Genomic DNA, 20,491 nt, shown 5'->3' with positions numbered 1-20,491 from the left:
TGGGGCTCAATCCGAGGACCATGAGATCATGACCTGAGCCAAAGGCAGATGCTTAACTGACTGAGCCACCCAGGTGCCCCAATTGAACAACACTCTTACTGGCTGCCCATTTATCTTACATCTAGGAATATCATGCTCTGTATCTTCATAGTTCTAGGTAGGCCAGCTCCCACTGGCTGTCCTTCAGACCTTGCTATCGATTGTGATGATTGTACCTACATTGCTTCTACAGTTTTAGTTTTTCCTCCTGTTCTCCATTATTCTGAACCCATCATCCCCATTGCTATCAGGGAGCCCAATTCTATAACAGCATCTCCGATGTCACCCTTGGTCTATAGGAAACACTGATCACTGAACTACTTAGAAGTGCTATAGCCTGGTGCCCCCTCGTTAGAGCATGTCTTATCAGTTTTGTAGGTGGAGTTTTGTCCAGGTTCTCCCACAGTGACCTGGGGTTTTCCAGCCTTACATGGTGTACCTCATCCAGCATGCTTATTTCTCCAAACCTCTTGATCTCTTGCTCCACTGTCTGCCACAGTAGTTCTAGCATCTCTACTTTATTTATTGAGGACTACCCCTTTTCTAAACTTCCAAGAATGTTACAATGTTAACACTGTTTCTTAAGGTACTCAACAAGGTAATAAATCTTAGATTATTGAGATAGTGCTCCCATATCGGTGGACTCTCTCTTATCCAAACTCATGTTCCACCCTCAGAATCCCCTATACTCTCCAGGCTCCTACTTGTACACGTTGGCTGGCCCATGTTGGCTAGGCCTTCAGCATTTCCTATTTAATGCCAGCATGTCTCTGGCAGGGCAGTGTTATGACTTGACCCTGGTTATCTTTCTGATGCCTAGTAAGAGAGGTGGAGATAGATCCTGAAAGTATGTACATTATGTTATGAGGCAAAGATCTCTGCATTATCTTCAAGCAGAGGAGGAATTCTAGATTTTAACAGGAAAAAGTGGGCTATTTCTATAGGTTCAGTGTCATAGGGAAGCTGGAGATTCAAGATTTCTGAGTATATTGACTCAGATGTCTCCATCCCACATGTCAGTTTCAAACATCTTTGTAACTGAGGTCCTGAGTCTTGCCCAGGGTTAAGGATTCGCTGTTTTCTGGAACTATTTTGCCCTTATAATTAGATCCTGGGCTTTATACCCACGTTTTTTGTTTTGTTTTGTTTTTTGTTTTCCCCCTCTAGCTGCTAGAGATGAGACTCTCTTTATATGCTCCTTAAGAGACCCTCTGGCTTTCACACATCACCTTAAATTTCGATTAATTACCTTCTGCCATTCATTGTCTTTTTCCAATATCACCCAGCAAGAACCAGGAGATTTCAAAGTCCCCATACTTACTACTTTCTTCAAACTTCTTCAAGTTTTCTAATTAAAATATATATATATATATATATGTGTGTGTGTTTAAATAGGTGCTGAGATTCTGTAATAATGTTATAGTTAAGGATATGTCCACTTTTCCTCATTATAAATAAATCAGATAAGCAAACTGTACATCTTTCTTCTTTCCTATCTATTCCATTGATTTAAATTACTAGAAGAGGAATTTTGTGGGGGTCCCTGGGTGGCTCAGTCGGTTAAGCATCTGCTTTTGGCTCAGGTCATGATCTTGTGGTCCTGGGTTGGAGCCCTGCATAGCGCTGGGCTCCCTGCTTGGTAGGGAGTCTGCTTCTCCCTCTGCCTCTGCCCCTCCCCTCTGCTCCTGCTCTGTCTCTCGCTTTCTCTCAAATAAATAAATAAATGAAATCTTAAAAAAAAGAGAGGGAGAGAAAAAAGAGGAATTTTGTGGTCGAATGGTACATCTATCTTAAAAGCTTTTGGTATATATTGCCAAACATGTTCCAGAAGTGTTAGACTAGTGTAAACTTCCATTAGCAGTGAATGAGAGACCTGTCCCCAAAACCATCCCAACTTTTGTAATATCATTTGTGGTAATTTTTGCTATGTCAAGATAAAAAGGCATTTCCTTTTTCATTTTAAATATGTTAATGGCTATGTATGTTTTTCTTTTGTAAGTCGCCTATCTGAATTCTTCAGAAAGGTCAACAACCAATGCTCAGAACAATGAAGGTCACCTGGTGCGGTGTTTACAAACTGTTCTCTGAATATTCCTATGCTTTGATACTGAGAAACTTAAGGGTTGGAGGGAGGAAGCCATCATAGGGAAAGAGAAGCCATGCTGTGGAGGAGGGAAGGGAAGCAGACAGCACTACGAGCACACACCCCTAACTCCCCCACCCCCACACACATACACACTCACTTTGTTTCAAAACACTGTCTACATTTATTTTTGTTTTCTTTATTTGGCATCTCCTTAAGATTTTCTTTTAAAGGGGTGCCTGGGTGGCTCAGTTGGTTAAGCCACTGCCTTCGGCTCAGGTCATGATCCTGGAGTCCTGGGATCGAGTCCTGCATCAGGCTCCCTGCTCAGCAGGGAGTCTGCTTCTCCCTCTGACCCTCCCCCCCCTCATGTGCTCTCTCTCTCTCTCTCAAATAAATAAATAAAATCTTTAAAAAAAAAAAAAAAGATTTTCTTTTAAGTAAAAGGTCAAGTAAAGCCACTTTGAAAACCATTACTCCTTGCCCAACCTTCCAGTTAGATGAGGAGGAAAGGGAATCTCAGAAAAGCTGGTGGTCTCTAGCAACCAAGATCAGCACATCGGGCTGGGGTCATCAGAGCCGGCGATTGACCACTTCCACTCTACTACTTCAAGATAGTTTCTTTTTCTGATTACCCAGGCAGAAAACAGTACAAGGTGATTCAAGTGTACAAAGTGTCAAAAATTTCTCCTTAAACTTTCTCCAGTTACTGCCCTTCAGGAAGGGGTGCAACTCTTTTAATAAGACCTTTGCCACTAGTCATCTCCAACAGCTGGCCCTCATGTTCTGTGGCTCTCAAACACAAAGCAGCCTCACCATGTGGATTTCTATAAACACATTATTTTAGGGGTGCCTGGGTGGCTCAGTCGGTTAAGCATCTGCCTTCAGCTCAGGTCATGATCCCAGGGTCCTGGGATCGAGCCCCGCATCGGGCTCCCTGCTCAGAGGGGAGCCTGCTTCTCCCTCTCCCATTCCCCCTGCTTGTGTTCCCTCTCTCGCTGTCTCTCTCTCTCTGTCAAATAAAATCTTAAAAAAAAAAAACACATATATAGGCATATATGTGTGTATATGTGGTGTTTGTGTGTATATATAAATGGACATTACCCAAAAATCTAAACAGGATTTTGCTTTAAAGAATTCATGTCTAACATAATGCTTTTATAGTTAAGTTTGTAAAATGCCCACACATGATAACTTTTCGTGCATCCTAGCCTCTAATCTATCATCTCACAAGAATGTAAGTTTAAAGCCTTGTCGGGGCACCTGGGAGGCTCAGTCGTTAAGCGGCTGCCTTCAGCTCCGGTCGTGATCCCAGAGTCCCGGGATCGAGCCCCGCATCAGGCTCCCTGCTCAGTGGGAAGCCTGCTTCTCCCTCTCCTACTCCCCCTGCTTGTGTCCCCTCTCTCACTGTCTCTTTCGCTGTCAAATAAATAAATAAAATCTTTAAACACATTATTTTAAATGAAAGATCAGAGATTAAATAAACGCCTTAGTTTCCTATCAGTTCTGCACTGGGATTCACATTTTCCCTTATCTCTTCTAAATATTTGAATGATAATATTTTCTAAATAGTGGTTAGAACACAATTTACCAAGTCATAATTTACTGACTCAGTTTGGATTTAAGGAACATCATCTTAGTTATGCAGTCCTTGGATATTATCAGAGCTGAAGACACATTTCTGTTTCAGGTTTTACATATTTTAGCAATTGTTTTCAGTTCATGTACTTTTTTGCCCTAAAGCAGTTTCAAGAGAGTATAATTTTAAACATCAAAAAAGGGAATAATGATACTTTACTAACTTCGAACTTTAAGGACTACAAACAAGTTTTGCAATCTAAAAATGACCTTAATTATTTCCAGTTTTTCTACTTTTTCTATTATTAACTCTTTAACTTCTTATTTAATATTTCATATCTTATGATCCATAACTACCACTTACAGTAGTACCTTCTATGTACTTAGAAATGTATCTGCATTACCTCATTTAGTCCTCAGAGTAAAAAATATTAAGGTGGTTTAGGGACTTTTATTATGTCCATTTCACAGATGCAGAAATTGAGTCTTAAAGACGTTTAGTGTCAAATAAGGCTTTAAATTATGGTTCATTTGTTTCTGGAATTCAAGTTTCCATACAGTACATTTTATGCCTCCCATGTTACAGAAAGAAATTCCACAATTGTTCCTTTGATTGAACCTTAATTTCTGTGGTTCCTCCAAGCACTCCAACTCATATTTCAAATTACAGAAGTTTTACTAGACCTATAGTAAAATATACTTTATACTCACAGCTGAATCTCTCAAGACCCAACATGTTGAAGACATCTTGTTATAACTGCAAACACTAAGTTGTCTCAGACCCTTTAACATCCAGTAATTCCTTTGTGCATTGAAATGGAAGTACAGAATCATAATGGTTTGGTTTATACAATCCTAAACCTCTTGAAGGCAGGGTTTTATCTAGCCAAAAGTATACACACATATATTTGTAAAATATGAGCCTAGAACTCTAAATTCAGAAAGATGAGGGACACGTTTGCTAGATTGTCTCCTTTCAGAAACCACATCCTTTGACTTTCTAATTCTGCTCATGGATAGATCTCCAGTTCTTGGATGTGAAATGTTAAAAATTACAAGAACTATACTCTTGAGTTAATATAAAGATAACCTAGTAAATATTTATTAGCATATGTGTTATATCAAGTCTACAGATGATTTTCAAAAATCATTAAATGATGAGGATTCATTTTGGCCCAATAACTATGTTCTGATAATATTTATGATCTAAAATGGGAGAGTAGAGGGAGAGATGTTGACAAGGTTGTTACTATCACTTATGGAAAATGAAAATGATCTAGAATTTAGTTTCACATTTTATATCTGACAACACTGGGATGTGAAACTATGAGGTATTCTAATAGTCTTACATTTTTATGTGATTGGCAAAGAGTCTGAACTCCTCCTCAAATGTATCTCACTGATAAAATTTTTGCGAGATGACAAATAGGTTTCTTTGTTTATCAGTTTGGAAAATAAACCCTATGGGCCTAAACAAACTTGCTTAAGGTCAATGCAGGACACAGATCAGATTACAAAGGGTAGTGTGAGATTATATCTTTGTGTGCCATTACAATGCATTAGCCTCATGTTATGTTAGTTGCCATCTTCAATACTGGCTCTGAGCACATCTGCTAAGTTTTACCCAGCGACTGATTAGCATGGTTTCTCCAGCACATCAATGTCTTAGTTCAAATTTTTAAAGAGATGGATCTGATTGACCCAGCTCACCTTATAATGCAGGTCTCCTCTGACAAATGTGTTTGTGCTGACATCACATCGTGGAACCAGCAGGATTACTGACAGGTTCAACAGAAGAGTACAGGCTCATGAACTGCTCTTATGGTCACCTGAGCAGCCCCAGGTCCAGCTATCTTAAAGTATCTGCCTGCTTATTTCTAGAATTTTTTTGAGATTTCACTGGAAAATTACAGTAAAGCTCAAATTTTATTTGAGCTAGTTTGAGTAGGTTCCTGTGCCTTATTAACAAAGAACCTGTTCCAGAACAGATTCTAACAACTTTGTTAAAATTTTTCACTTCCACCTTTTATGTCTTAAAATATATAGGGTAACTAATATACATTATTTTATCTTTGAAAATATGTCTTTTTTAGGAGAAAGTTTAGAATGAAAGTAAAATATACTCCACTTTCAGGAAAATAGGCAGCAACTCCAATATACAGGAAATGAATAGATGAGGGCACTAATGAGAATCAGGAAGTAGAAAAAAGTGAGGGAGGGAAGGAAGGAGAAGTTTTTCCCTTTGCTTTGCTTTCCTAGAGATTTGGGTGTTACATGGGTAAGTTGCTCTAAATTGAAATACAGTATAGCAGTTACGTAGATATGCCTGAAGCTGAACTGTTTAGGTTCAAATTTAGCTTTGCCAGATTTAGCAGATGACCTGTGAAACTAATCTCCCTGTACCTCAGTCTCTCATCCTTAAATTTGGTAGAATAACTTTCAGTTTTTAACTATTTATCTTAGTTTCTATAAAAATAGACTAAAATCCTTTTATGTACTCATAGTAACTAAACAAATACATAGCTCCAGTGGGCATTTGTTATATCCTACTAACTGGACAAAGATAGGATAAACAACCCTAGATAACTTTGTGAATTGGCTAGGGAGTCTGAGGATAAGAAGACTGAAGCTTCTTTCTCGGTGGCCCAAGACAGTGTATAGACCCTCTACAGCCCAGTTTAGGGCACTGCAATAGACCTAAACCATAACACAGGTGTCCTTCCATCAGAAAATTTTATAATCTCAAATCTTTTACTCCCTTTCCCCCGAGGGACAGCCACTTAAGAGTCCAATATGCTCTGGGATTGAATAGTACCTGGGCAAAAAGTGTGTGCAATGATTTGTAGCATTTTTACTTTTGTCTCAAGAACTCCTTTAGGTAGGTGTTAGAAATCTATAATCTAGAATTGCATAGATTCCTAACCCTGGCTTGCAAACCTTGTCAGCCTGTAGGGTTCTGGACTCGAAATCTTTGACTGGGGACCTTACCACCTTGATTGGTAAACATACGATTCTTAGTTATTTCTTGCCTGCATAAGTTCAATCCCATTACTTTGATGACCTAAGGTAGGTACTCGGTGTACTCCAACTCAAGACTGGTTTCAAACATCCAGAGTTTACTGTCTGGATTTTAGCTATTCCCCTGTCAGTTGTGTTTCTTTGCCTAACATTTTGGTTGGGTTTACTTGGTTCTGGGTTTTTGACTCCTGCCATCCACAGTCCTGATATTATCATATATACCCAACACTTGCCTCTTTGGGAACAGCAGACTAGGTAGGTATCAGGACAGGGGCTAGAAATGAGGTTTACAGAGTGACCACTAAGTTTAGGAGCTACACTGGACACTACAGATGTGTGTGTGTGTGCGCGCTTAGTCTTTATAAAAAACTATGATATAAAGATTATTAATCCCATTTACAAATGAGAAAACTGAGGCTCAGCAATCATATATAACTTGCTAGAAAAAGCATTCAATCAGTGAACAGTGGAATTTCTGGCTCCTCATCACCACTGAACATAATTGCATCTATGACACACCATTAGTAGCTGGATGTTTGCCTTCATCCTTGGCTGGTTTTCCTTCACTTCTTTGTGGAGAGAGCTGCCCATGTGGTTATTTTTTTTTTTCTAAATAAATCTTGGCTATTAAAATGATTCAGTTTCCTGGAACCAACGACTCATTGGGACCCATATTATACAGATTCTTCCTGAACTTCTTGACATTCAGTAGAGCCAGAAAGGGAAACAGAATAATGGCTAATATACAAGTTTTGGGGCTAGACAAATACGGAGTTAAGTCCTAGCATCAGCACTAACTAGTGTGTAACTTGGGTCTAATTACTTAACATCTCTTTGTGAGACTGTGCATATAAAGCTTTTAGCAGGACCTAAGAAGTGATGAAGAGTAAGTGTTCAGTAAACACTAAGTATCCTTGTGGTGCTATTTCATAATTATCCATTATTATTATGTTCTTCCAATGCACTCTCCCAATCTTGTGTTCTGAACTAAGGTCAAACAAAGCGTAGGGCAAGTGAAAGTTAAGTAAGTGGCATAAAAACCCAAGACTTGGAACAATAGTTCTCTCTTTTCTTCAACGTCTTGTTCTCAACTGCCTGGCCAGAAAGGAAAACACACAGGAGTGGAAGGTTTAAAGCTCTTAGAAGGGAGGAAAAAATGGTCACACTCCAATTCTTTTCTGAGAATTCAACCGATATGTTATAGTAGGTATTTGCTTTGAAACAAGGAAAAGCGTTAATGGAGTTTTGATACAGAGGTTGCATGGAACCAGATTAATGAATGAAAAGTGAGCCAGAATTTACTAATGAAATGCAAAACCTTTCCCTCTAGATCATTGATCCAGAGCTAGCTAGGTTGTCATAATATTTCATAGCATAATAGCTTTAACCATAGTGCTGGGGGCACTTTGCACTCCATGATTTTCAGGCAGACACTAGTCCAAAAATATTTTTTAAAAATTGAGTGTAAATTCTCTTAATGGCCAACTGAGTAACCCTAAATAAGCCTCTTGAAGTGCTTTGATTTATAAAACTAGTCCCTTTCTTATATTGACTGCTAGTGAATGGTGAGTACAAGAAACTGATAAACAATTTTAAGTGCAAGTCAGTTTACCTGCATTGCGGTCATCCCAGGGTTATGTAACCTGAAGCAGATCATTTGGTGTTTCTGCTCTCTGTTTTCTTTTCCATAAAACCAGCATCTTAATGGTATAATTTGTATGGTTTTGCCGTTAACAAATCACTCTCCCATGCATTAACTCAGTTCATATAACAGCCCCCTCCTCGCCTACCTCCTTAGGTTGCTGTGGTGATAAAACAAGTTAATAGATATGAAAAGCTTTTGAAATGTTACAGAGGCTAGTCAACCTCATGTAGTCATAATGGTTTCACAGTATAATTAGAAAATACTACATAGAGGAACCATGTTTCCATTGCTTAAACAGACACTGTTCTTAAACCATTAATGTAGACCTCCATTGGGTTTTTTTAGCGAGTGAGCATTTAATGTGCATTGCTGAGTTCATAAAACAGCCAGCCTCTGTAACACACAAGGCAGGGCCACCAATGGAGGAGAGCCTCATCAGCTCCACATCAAGTGCAGCCTCTGATTGGCTCATTCCAAACAAGGACAGTTTGTAGCTGCTATTCCAGGAAACCCACACAATGCATAACTGCTTTTCCTTTTACACTTCCCACTGGTGTAGTAAATAGTAACCTTTTGCCAGCCATTCATAAACCACTATGCCACACACATCCGAAGTACCTATTTTGAGATATTCTAAGAAATAGGCAATCTTTAAAACATCTCGTTTTTCAATTCTCACTTTTCTCTGTAAGCACATGATTTAAAAGCATTTACATAATGAAAAAGACATTTGAAAAGCACATAATTGTGAGCAGTTTTTGAAAAAACTGGCATAAAATGCAATTTGAAAAGTCATAGACTCAGGAAAGCAGCAAGCTATTTTTGCTTTAATTTAAAAACTTGTAGATCTAAAAAAATGTTTTAAATACACAGTGGAGCAGTGTTAAGTAGTCAATGGCAATTTTGGCAGGCATTAAATGAGTTATTGCCATACTTTCTATTAATTGTCATTTTAAATACATTTTAAAATTAATAAATGGAAATTGTTACAGTGAAGTAATCTATAGATAAGATTATTTAAATTAGGCAATTGCTATGCTCCATTTAAAAAATGAATGACTATAGTTTAACAATTTAACAATAATGTATACTACATGTAATATAATTTTAGAAATAGAATTCAGCATTTAATAGACACCAGAATACCACCGGTGAAAATTTATAAACTGTATTTTCAACTTCTAAGCTATTTCAGGGAAACTACTCAATTGGTGAACAGGAACTTGTTGAAGACATGTTTAAATGTTAAAGACTCTTTGTTACTTCTAACGAATATGAAATGTAGAGCTCTCACTGAAAGAATATGTGAAAAAAAAGCTCTGAAGCTTAAAGCAGGTAAATGATTGACTACTCCTCTCTGTCACTTCTTTGCCACATAGGGCCAAACCACACAGGATGGCTTCTCTGCAAGCTTACAGATAATGAATGTTGGTAGGCACCCTCATGTTTAGGGTCACAAGAGCTATTCCACACCTCTAAGTGAGATTTATGTATTTGTTTACTTATTTATTTATTTAAATAGATACATTTAAATCTGAGGATTATGCTAAACTTTATAAAATGGGTGAGCTCTTACAACTGTATAACTGAATTAAGCATTACAAAACTCTTCATTTATTTATTTGTCACCTGGGAAGTTTCCTTCTTCATTTTCAACAGATAAAGAAAAGAAAACGCTTTAAAAATTGAACAACAGAGATGAATGTAAAAGATCTATTTCTTATATGAGAAAGAGAATGGAATGTATTTGGAGATAATCCTAAGATTACATCTTAGAAATTAAAAAAAACCTATTTTAACTGCTGAGTTGCTATTTTCTAAAATGACCAAGAGGCAAAGAGTATGGACCTTTAATAACAAATTCACGATTCCTTAAGAAAATTCAAACATTCTCCTCTTATTTTATATACTGTATCTGAGTAATTTAACAATTTCATAACTTCAATTAACATCTTATATTCAACTTAAACTATTTTCCTCATTTCAAGACTCACTTATCACACTTTTCCTGTTAAAGGTCCTATGGTATCTAAAATTTATCATCTATCCATCAAAATCCTCATCCTTAGGGACACCTGGGTGGTGCAGTTGGTTAAGCATCTAACTCTTGATTTGGGCTCAAGCAGTGATCCCAGGGTCCTGATCTCAGGGTCATGAGATGGAACCTCACGTACGGCTCCGTGCTCAGCCTGGAGTCTGCTTGAGATTCTCTCTCCCTCTCCCTCTGCCCCTCCCACTCATGTACTCTTTCTCTAAAAATAAATAAATAAATCTTTAAAAAAAACCTCATCTTTATAAATGTAACCTCCTTCTACCCAAACCAGAAATCTTGGAGTTAACCTATATGCCTCTCTTTCCATTTTTTTTTTTGGTCGTATCAAATAAAGCCATTTTTATTTATATCTCTCAAATCGAACCTATGTTAAGGATTTCGGTTTCCCTTGCCTGAAATACTGAAATAGGCTTGCAAACTGTCAGAGGAAGAGCTCAAGAATGATTAGCAGACATTCAGATGGAAAGATGTTGAAGAAATGCTGAAATAACACCTGCAAGGTTCTCTCTAAGCTAGGAAAGACAGTATATTTCAGTAAAGAACTGATAAGAGTTCTGCATGAGTGAAGCAAGGACATCAAGGATGAACTAGATGAGTACATAAATCCCAAAAGATCAGAAACATTATTTTTTTCACTATTGAATCTCCAATGCCTAGAATAGTACTCAACACTTAGCGGCATTCAGTACACATTTGTCATATTAATGGAAAATGAATGAAGCTCAAGAGCTAAGAGACTCTAAAGGGCCTTGTAGGCTTCCTTAATATTTGGATATTCTTTTTTTTTTTTTTTTTAAAGATTTTTATTTATTTTTTAGAGAGCGAGCGAGAGAGAAACAGCATGAGAGGGGAGAGGGTCAGAGGGAGAAGCAGGCTCCCCGCTGAGCTGGGAGCCCGATGTGGGACTCGATCCCAGGACCCTGGGATCATGACCTGAGCCGAAGGCAGACGCTTAACCATCTGAGCCACCCAGGCGCCCTGGATATTCTTCAAAGGGCAATGAGAAACCATAAAAAGGTCTTAAGCTTCAGAGTGACATAATCAGATCTAAGGTTTAGGAATATCACTCTGGCTACCAAATGGAGAAAAGATGGAGGGAGGAAGTAAGAGTGTATGGAAGGAGACTAAGAGGATTTTCTGCTAGTCAAAGGAAGACAGAGATGCTAGAAGTTTGAAATAGGAAGCTAAAATAAGGATGACTGTAAGTAGATATTTGAGGGATGTAGAGGATACGGATCCCTAGGATTTAGAGATTAATGAAGTAATTGAAGATGGATGGTAGAAGAGAAGGAGGAAGCAAGAATGATGATTTATAGCTTTGGCAACTAGCTGAAAGGTTAAATGGAACATAGAACATGAAAGAAGAAAGCCTTGTTTGTTTTTCAATTTGTTTCTTTTCACCAAAGATGTGCATTACTGTGTTAGATGGAGAAATGTTAAATGTGCTATATTAAAAAGACATATCCAGAAGGCAGATGGATATATGGGTCTGGCACTCAGGGAAGCAACATCAGATACAAATATAGATTCAGGAGTTACTCTTAAAGATGAGATCAATGGAGTGAAAGAGATTCCAGACAGTGAGAGAGAGGGTAAAAAGAAAGTAAGGTATGAATATGAATAACATGATATGAATAACATGATAAAAAAGATGGAATGAAGTCCACAAAATAAAAAAGAAGGAACAGCCAAAAAAAGAAAAAAAAAAAGGTGAGCTATGAAAGTAGTAATAGAAAATATTACAATAAGAAGCAGGGTCAGGGGCGCCTGGGTGGCTCAGATGGTTAAGCATCTGCCTTCGGCTCAGGTCATGATCCCAGGGTCCTGGGATCGAGTCCCGCATCGGGCTCTCTGCTCCTTGGGAGCCTGCTTCTCCCTCTGCCTGTCTCTCTCTCTCTCTCTGTCTCTCATGAATAAATAAATAAAATCTTTAAAAAAAAAAAAGAAGCAGGGTCAGTAAAGGATATCAAGAAAAATGCCTATCTTTGATTTTGCAACAAGTAGGTCATCTATAACTTTGGTGAGAGCAATTTCAATAAAGTTCATGTGAAAGTCCAGTAGTGGCAAGCTGAATAGCTAGTGGGAGATGAGAAAGTGAGAAAATGGATGTGAACAACTCTTTCAAAAAGTTTGCCTATATAAAAAGGGCACGTTCTGTATGGAGCACTGGGTGTTACACGCAAACAATGAATCATGGAACACTACATCAAAAACTACTGATGTAATGTATGGTGATTAACATAACATAATAATAATAAAAAAAAAAGTTTGCCTATAAAAGGGAAGAGAGAGAGCAGGTAGAGCTAGAAAAGTGTAAGATCCAGGAAGGGCTTTCTTTAGATTTTGTCTTAAAGATAATAAAGTCTTGGGGCACCTGGGTAGCACAGTCAGTTGAGCGTCTTGGTTTCAGCTCAGGTCATGATCTCAGGGTCGTGAGATCAAGCCCTGTGTAGGGCTCCATGCTGCGTGTGGAGCCTGCTTGAGACTCTCTCTCCCTCTCCCTCTGCCCCTCCTGCTTGTGCTCTCTCTCTAGCTCTCTCAAATAAATAAGTGAATCTTTAAAAAAAGATAATAAAGACTTAAATATGTTTAAATAATGGTGAAAGGAGCCAGTTGATAGTCAGTGGTTACAGATTTAAGAATGAAAAGAGGAAATGGATAAAGATCTCTGATTAGTCAATATGGATCAGGATCCAAAATCCAGAAGAAAGCTTAGCTTTGGACAGAAAGTGGGGCATCTCTCTATAATAATAGGAGAGAACACAGAAAAGCAGAGCGTGGATGCAGAACAGACAGGAGATGGCTTCTCTATTCCTTATAAAATCTTATATTCAAGTTGGAGTTTGAGATAAGGGAGGAGAAAGGTTAGAGAAAGTAAAAGGAGTTTGAAATTGTTCTTGTGGGAATGGGAGAAGATGGTGAAAGATGAGGATGGTCTTTTGGCACTGAAATCCCATTGAGATCGTGACCATGTATTTTATGGAGCAGATTCAAGATATTGTGTAATTTTTATTCCAGTAGTATTTATCAGTCTGGATATGGACAAGGGGAAGATACACAGCTAGCTTTATCTAAGGTTTTGATTTTTCCAGTTAGGTGTGACAGAAGCGAAGGGAGGCAGAAATGCTGAAGATGATGATGAGAGGGATAGAGTTTCAGCTTCCAAGGAAGGTACCAGGATTTTTTTTTGGTGGGGGGGACAAATGAGAAATGGTGCAAAGGGGGCTTTGCACTGGCCTCACTGTACTAGGCTTCAACATATATTATTCCAACTGTGAGCTACAACAAACCTATTTTGTGGATGCAGTATGACCTCCATTTTACAAATTAAAAAGCTGAAAATCTCAAAAAGGAGGAGTTACATATCAACGGCCATACACCTAGGACCCAGTGTAACTAGGACTCAAAATCAGAACTAAGGTCGAGCTGACCCCAAGGCCCAGGTGCTAAACATAAGGCACAGTGAAAAGTAGTTAGTAAAAGAATTCTTTCCTTGTAAAAGTCTATCTTTAGAAAGTATACAAACAATTTGAGAATGCAGAGGAATCAGAATGATAAAATGCATAGGTCAGGATTGAAGACATTATTAATTCCAAATGGGATACAGTGGTTCCCCCTTATCTGTGGTTTCACTTTTCGTGGTTTCAGTCACCTGAGGCCAACTGTGGTCTGGAAACAGATAATCCATCTTCTGACCTTAAGTCAGAATCAATCAATATTAGCCTAACACTACATCACAATGCCTACTTCATCCACCTCACTTCATTTCATCACATAGGCATTCTGTCACCTTATATCACAAGAAGAAGTGTGAGTACAGTACAGTAACATATTTTGAGAGAAAGACCATGTTCACATTACTTTTATTATAGCATATTGTTGTAATTGTTCCATGTTATTATTAATTATTGTTGGTAATCTCTCTCTTTTTTTTAAGATTTTATTTATTTGACAGAGAGAGACACAGTGAGAGAGGAAACACAAGCAGGGGGAGTGGGAGAGGGAGAAGCAGGCTCTCCGCCAAGCAGGGAGCCTGATGCGGGGCTGATCCCAAGACCCTGGGATCATGACCTGAGCTGAAGGCCCAATGACTGAGCCACTCAGGTGCCCCATATTGTTGGTAATCTCTTACTGTGCCTAATTTATCAATTAGTTTAACACAGGTGTGTATATATAGGAAAAAACATATTGTATATAGGGTTCAGTACTACTGACAGTTTCAGACGTCCACTGGGGGGGTCTTAGAATGTATCCCCATTGTTAAAGAGAGACTACTGTATTTTTAAACAATAATACTTGACTGTGTGAAACCTTAGAGGATCCAAGGAAATTTCACAAATTTTATCTCAATAATCAAAACAATTGTATGAAGTAGGTATTTTATCATTTTGATTTTATGAGTTTCAAGAAGCTAAAGAATTTACACAGCTTACTTACCAGTGGATTATGTCTTTTCATTAATGTTTGTTAGAGCCCCTGAAAAACTCAAAATTATTACAGATATGTTATTAGCAAGATTATACTCACATATGAGCTTGATATAGTGAAAAGATACAGTGAATCTCAATACTTTTTTATTATTTCAATTTTGAGACTATTAAGAAAAAATTACTCAGGATTGGATTCAATTTTTTTGATCTTCTGGTGAGAAAATCTGCTTACTTCATATAAATCAGATGGGTTTGACACTGGAAAATAGTCCAACATCTCTCTCATTGGAGATTTGGCTACTTTTCATTCTCTTTCTGCGTAGAGATGATAACTTAAGATTCTTGCAGATTATTTTCATTCTGAAAGCATCTGACAAGCTTGCCCACTCCCCTCTGTCTCAGGACACTTTCATTGTCTTTTTACTGAGCAAATAGAGAAATATAGAAGTAAATTAATAGAGAAAAATAAATATATAAGTATAGGTCTCTGGAAAAGTACAGAGTATAAAATATAAACCAGGAAAGAAGGAGCTAGAAGGAAAATTGAGACAGCTGCCTGAGTGAGCAACACGTTCCTTCTTTTACCAAATAGTTTGGCTAAAGCCAAGTATGTTTTCTTTGATTTCTTTTCTTCTTTCCCTGTAGGTGGTCTTCTCATCCTACTCCCTCCTCTTAGGGGAACATTTCTGGCTTCACTAAACCAATAGGTCTAGGAAGATTACTGTAATCCTCTGTACTATCCTTAGAGCTGAGACAGTTTTGACATATGCTATTCCCTCAATGTCACTGAAACAGTTTAAAAGGTATTAAAATGAAGTCTGATTTTTATTAATTGAATTTAAAGAGCCAATATGATCTAAATGAATCCCAATATTAGTATGTTGTCTGGAAACAAATTTGTTGTTGAGCTTTGGAAAGACACAAAGATAGAACATCTAAAGAAAATATTTTGTTTTTATTAAAGATTTTGTTTATTTATTTGAGAGAGAGAGAGAGAGCACAGGCAGGAAGAGCAGGAGATAGAGAAGCAGACTCCCTGCTGAGCAGGGAGTCTGATGCCTGGCTGGATCCCAGGACCCGTAGATGATGACCTGAGCCAAAGGTAGATGCTTAACCTATTGAGCCAATCAGGCACCCCTAAAGAAAATATTTTGAATCAATAATTCATTTCTTGGGTTAGTAGCCAAATGAGAAACAGAAATTATGCCAAATGAGAAGGTTAGGAACTTGACAAATAATGAAGACAGAAATCCATAACTTAAAAAAAAATCTAATATCATGCTAATTCCTGGATTACATCTACATCATTTTGGGGTAGTCTTGATTTAAATAAGAAAGGCTGTTGGCATACATATTCTAAAGCTATATCTATTAGTAGTTGATTAAAAAGAAGAGGAAAGAAGAAAAAGAAAGAGTGAGAAGAAGAAGGAGAAGGTGAAGGGGAGCAAGAGGAATCGGGGAAGAAGAGATTAAGAGGGAAGAGAAGGAAAAAAGCAAACAAATGAAAAAAAACTTTAAATGATTTCCATTTTTCTCAGTGAAGTTAGTTAGTTATTTGGCTTGTTTGTTTGATAGTCATGGTTCCCACAGAGAGGAAAAGGCGGTCTGACTTAGACATGGTTGAAAGAAAGGTTAAGTGAAATCACTAAAACATATATCTGTTAGTCAGAAATTGGGGCCAATTCCATAAATTAAGGTGCTTTCTCAGTGTTCATAGAACCACATATGGCCTATCTCTGTCATGGAGGCTCTCAGTGGTTTTGATAATATAAAAAGGCAGTGTTTTTTGTTAAAGCCAAGTATGTTTTCTTTTATAGACTAATGCTAAAATATGGATCAGTAACATAAAGATGTCTCCATAACAAAACTATTTCTACCTCACCATAGGAAATCTGCACTGGTCATTTGTTTATGGAAAGTTCTCTATAAAGGATAAATCAATACAATCAATACAGGTATACCTTGTTTTACTGTGTTTCAGTTTATTGTGCTTCACAGATATGAAGTTTTTTACATAATGAAGGTCTGTGATAACCTTGTTTTGCACAAATCTATCAGCACAATTTGTCCAACAACATTTACCTATTTCATGCCTCCATGTCACATTTTGATAATTCTCACAATATTTCAAACTTTTTCATTATTATTATATTTGTTATGGTGATGTGTGATCCGTGATCTTTATGTTGTGATTGGAGACTCAAAATGTGACTGAATTGTTGCAATCTCATGGCAAAATTATAATGGATGAGGAATTCCTTTTTATGGGTGAGGAAAGAAAGTGGTTTCTTGAGATGGAAACTCCTCCTGGTGAAGATGCCATGAAGATTGTTGAAATGACAGTAAAGAATTTAGAATATCATATAAATTTAGTTGATAAAGCAGAAGCAGGGTTTGAGAGGATTGACTCCAATGCTGAAAATGGGTAAAAAGTTGTTAATCAGCATCATGTACTACAGAGAAATCATTCCTGAGAGGAAGAATGAATTGATACAGCAAACTTCATTCTGTCCTATTTTAAGAAATTACCACAGCCACACCCACTTTCAGCAACCACCACCCTGATCGGTCAGCAGCCATCAACATTGAGGCAAGACCCCCCACTAGCAAAATGATTATTCAGAAAGCTGAGATGATGGTTAGCATTTTTATGAGTAATAAAGTGTTTTTAATTAAAATATGTACATTTTTAGACATAATGCTATTTTATACTTAACAGACTATAGTATAATGTAATCATAACTTTTATATGCACTGGAAAACCAAAAAATTCATTGACTCACTTTATTGTAATATTTGCTTAACTGCAGTGGTCTGGAACCTGCAATATCTCCAAGGTATTTATTGTCCCATTCAGGCTTTTCATTCCTGTTATTTAATTACTGACTTTTGTATTGATGCCAGTTTAAGGAATAAGAAAAGAATGAATGTCTACTGTTTCATGGTTTAGAAGTGAAGTTTCAAAATCCCTTTTCATTTAAACTATCCCAATCAACTCTGACAAAAATCTTACTGATATTGCCACTCACTTATCAAACTGCATAATGTTTATTTAACAACCCAAAGACCTGGGAAATTTCAAGGAGGGAAGGGTTAGAAAAAGGGTATTGATGTGACATACCTCTTTTTCTTTTACTTTGTTAAAATGAAAGTTTCGAAGCTTTCTGCCCTCCAGGCCACCTGAAGATTATTTAATCAATAATTATATATTGTACCATTCAATACTAGATAAATAAAGCAAAATTTTGTACTCAAGGAACTGCTTTGGTGGAACATGAGCAGATTTATAGGTACTAACCAAGGAAGGGAACAATGCAAAGAAAATAATAGCAAACCTATAGGAAGGAGATAGCCTTTGAACTGAGTCTTAAATGGTAAGTATTCACTCAGGGATAAAAGAGGAGAAAGAAAGGCTTTCACATCAGAGAGAAAAGAGCAAAATAAATATTTTAGGAAAGATTTTCAGAATTCTAGCAATTTTATTGGACCAGAGTACAAGCTGCTAAAAGATACAATAAAAGATGAACCTGGAAAGGGAAGGTAAGGATCCAACAGGAAAGGACTTCTATGAGATGTCAAGGACCTTGGACTCCAACTGTGGCAATGGTCCCTTTAGACTGGTCTTTAAAATCCTTTAGCAACCATGTAGAAGATAGACCAAAGGTAAACAAGGATGGAGTAGAAAAAAACAGGAAATTTCAGAAGGTAACTAAAGATGGAGGCCTAAAAGAAGGCAGTGGCAATGTGTTTGGAAAGTAAAGAACAAATGTCAGATATATTAAGGGGGGCAGAAATACTGGTACTTGGTTATTGATCAGATTAGGGAGGGGAGGGCAAGATTGAGAAATCTAGAATGCCTTCAAGGTTTCTGACCTAGGCTACATGTAACTGAGAAGGGGAAATACAAATAATGAATGGGTTTGGAAAGAAGGTTGAAGGTTATGTAGGTAAGGCTTAGGATATTTTGAGTTTGAAGTGACAATGGAATCAAAGTATAAATGTCCAATAAACATTCAGATATGGGTTGTAATTAAGAAGAGGGATTCAGGCTAGAGTGAGATTAGAGAGTTATACACAAATGGTGGGTTATTGAACCTAAGATTGTTTATGAGGTCCAGTAAGATTGTGAGGAAAAGAGAGCTAATGCTGGAAACAGAAAAAAGAAAGTAGTCTGGTCAATAAGAAAAGAATAATAGAAAACAACAACAACAGCAACAACACAAAGGAAGATCTAGGTCTTAGACCAGAAGGGGGGTGGTGTTTGGTTCTAGATGGAAGGCTTTTCCTTGACTGCAACAAGATTTCCATCTTATCCTGAGACATAAGAGAAAGATGGACTCAGATGTTTATAGATACGGTGATGTCAAGTTGAGAAAGATAGGGTGGACTGTTTCATCTACGGTAAGAGGTAAAATTTTTTTCTGCAAGTTATGAAGTAAGAATTGAATTGTTATGCTGTTAATACAGTAAAGGTTTAGAATAGTTACTATGAGAAGAGACTGAGGAAGGTCATCAATGAGATGGAATAACTCATCCTATGGAAATAAAAGCCCAGCTATTGTTGAAGAAAATATGTTTTTCAATGCTATGTTATACATGCTTGTGTGCTTTTCTTTGTGAAGGGAAAAGTTTATGGTTGCTTTGATGCAGAAAATGGTAGTAAAAAAAAAAAGCCAGGAAATTAGGGGTTTCATTAAGAAACCATTGAAGTAGGATATTGATTCAGAGTCTAAGCTGGTTTGCAAAAGATATGTAAAGGAAAGGATCAAGGTACCTGATGTCTTGCTGAGGCCACAGAGCAAGCATTAAAGAAGGAAATTGGATGCTAGGTTAGAACAATGCGTTTTGAAGTGTTTTAGATGTGTTCAAAAGTAAAGTAGTAAAACTCTTGTAGAGTTCAAAAGATCTGGGAATCTTCAGCTGATTTACATACTTCTTTCAATTCCAGTTTCTTCCATGTTCCTAGATAAGTTTATTATTCATATGACAACCATCCATAATCCTATCTTCTGAGTTTTTGGTTTCTCCATCTTCAGGAACATTAATTTCTTTCAATAATCTTAATCTCATAAGAAATTAAGATATGTGATTGAAACTATAAATAAAAGTCATTGGAGATAAATCTTTTGGAATGCTCACATGTGGGCTGGGACACTCAGAACCCAGCTGCCACGTTGTGAGAATCTCAAGCTACATGAACAGCCCATGTGTACATGCACCATTTGACAGCATTATTTGCCAACCATGTAAGCGGGCCATCTTGTATGCCAGCCCAGTCAAGACTTCAGATGATTGCAGCCCCAGCTGACATCTGACTGAAACTGCATGACAGACTCTAAACAAACACTACTCATCTGGGCCCTCATCCCACACAACCATGACAGAAAATAAGTTATTATTTTAAGCTAATAAATTTTGTGGTGGTTCACTATGCAGTGATAAATAACTGGAACACTCTACTTCATGATCAATTTCTCTTACTGAATAAAGTTTTAGTAATTACTTAATATCAAGATTCTAGTATGATGAATGGTTTTGTATCCTCTATGTAATTATTTATAGATTCAAACAATGTTTTTCCAAATTAGACACCACACCTTTCTTTCTTTCTTTCTTTCTTTCTTTCTTTCTTTCTTTCTTTCTTT

The sequence above is a fragment of the Neomonachus schauinslandi genome, chromosome 8, assembly GCF_002201575.2.
Source record: "Neomonachus schauinslandi chromosome 8, ASM220157v2, whole genome shotgun sequence".
Classification (NCBI taxonomy): Eukaryota; Metazoa; Chordata; class Mammalia; order Carnivora; family Phocidae; genus Neomonachus; species Neomonachus schauinslandi.
Note: the sequence above shows the minus strand (reverse complement) of the source record.